This window comes from Tupaia chinensis, unplaced genomic scaffold, assembly GCF_000334495.1.
Source record: "Tupaia chinensis unplaced genomic scaffold, TupChi_1.0 Scaffold000147_1, whole genome shotgun sequence".
Lineage (NCBI taxonomy): Eukaryota > Metazoa > Chordata > Mammalia > Scandentia > Tupaiidae > Tupaia > Tupaia belangeri.
In genome coordinates this window covers 768,766-770,336 of record NW_006159617.1, presented here as the reverse complement: position 1 = coordinate 770,336, position 1,571 = coordinate 768,766, and positions in this window count along the sequence as shown.

Below are 1,571 nucleotides of genomic sequence, written 5' to 3'. Positions count from 1 at the left end.
TTATTTTTCAAAAGTTCTCAAATAATAGGTAGCCTGCAAACAAAGTGCTATTTGACATATATATATGTGTGTATATGTATATATGTATATATATATATACATATACACACATACATATAAACATATATACATATGTATATATGTATATTATATATACATATATAATATGTATATATGTTTATATGTATGTGTGTATATGTATATATATATATACATATATACATATACACACATATATATATGTCAAATAGCACTTTGTTTGCAGGCTACCTATTATTTGAGTACTTTTGAAAAATAATAAATATAAACAAATAAATAAGCAATCAGCCGCTCAGTCCACATTTGTACATGCAATAGTGTGATAGTTAATACTGGATGTCAACTTGACTGGATTGAAGGATATCTGGATGACTTGTGAAACAGTTTCTGGGTACGTTTGTGAGAGTGCTGCCAGACAAGATTGGCATGTGAGTCAGTGAGCTTAGAAAGGAAGACCCACCTTCAATGTGGGTGAGCACCATCCAATTGGCTGGGAGGTCAGGAAGGACAGACAGAGGAAGTGGGGTCTATGTCCTCTCACTTCCTCAGTCCTTCCCTCTCAACCCTTCTTTCCAGAGCATGCTATGTGTTCCATTCCTATATGTCCTGCTCCATCCTGGCTTCTCAACTCAACCCTTGGTTGCACTTATTCCTGCCAGCTCTTGGCCCCATGCTTCTCCATCCACACAGACTCCATGTTCTTTCATCTTTGGGCTCTGAACTCATACCAGCAACAACCTGAGGGGGCCTACAGCCTCTCAGGGGCCTCTTTTTGTCTTGGACTGAAACTGCACCATTTGACTCCCCTGCTTCAGAGTCTTCCAGCTATTTTGCCAGTTTACAGATAGCTTGTTATGGGACTTCTTCATATCAAGATAATGTGAGATCATTCCTATAATAAACAGTTGGTTCTGTTTCTCTAGAGAATGCTGACCAATACAAATGGTATAGTGGAATGAGAAATATATTCGCTCAACACCAACCAAACAATTATGCTGCCCACCTGTATTTTTACCTAATAGACATGGAATGGTTAAAAGTTTGACTTTAAGGTTTCAGTTCTAAATAGGATGGACTAATGCACCCCTCCCTGTTTCTCTCACTGAATGCAGCAATAGAACCTGGACAGAATAAATGCAGTTGCTATTTAAAGATTTTAAATAATAAATAATAGCAGACATTTTGGAAAAGAAGGTGAGAATTCAAACATCAATAAACTAGTAGTGAGTTCACACAGTTTTTTCCTCTAGTGTCCCCTGGCCAAGACTTAGGAGACACCTGTAAGTGGGCACCACCTCAGACAGAGACGTTTCCCAGAGAAGCTCATAGTTATGGCCTAAGGAGCAGGAAAGGGGATTCTGTCAGCAATGGTGGCAACAGCAAGGGAGGTGGAGCCTTATGTTTTAGAAGGTTTTAAACCTAATTTCTTTACTAGTTATAAAACAACTCCAGTTATTTATTTCATATTGGGTGAGCTTTGCTAAGTTTCTTTTTCTTTTCTTTTCTTTTTTTTTCTTTTTTTTTTTTTTTTT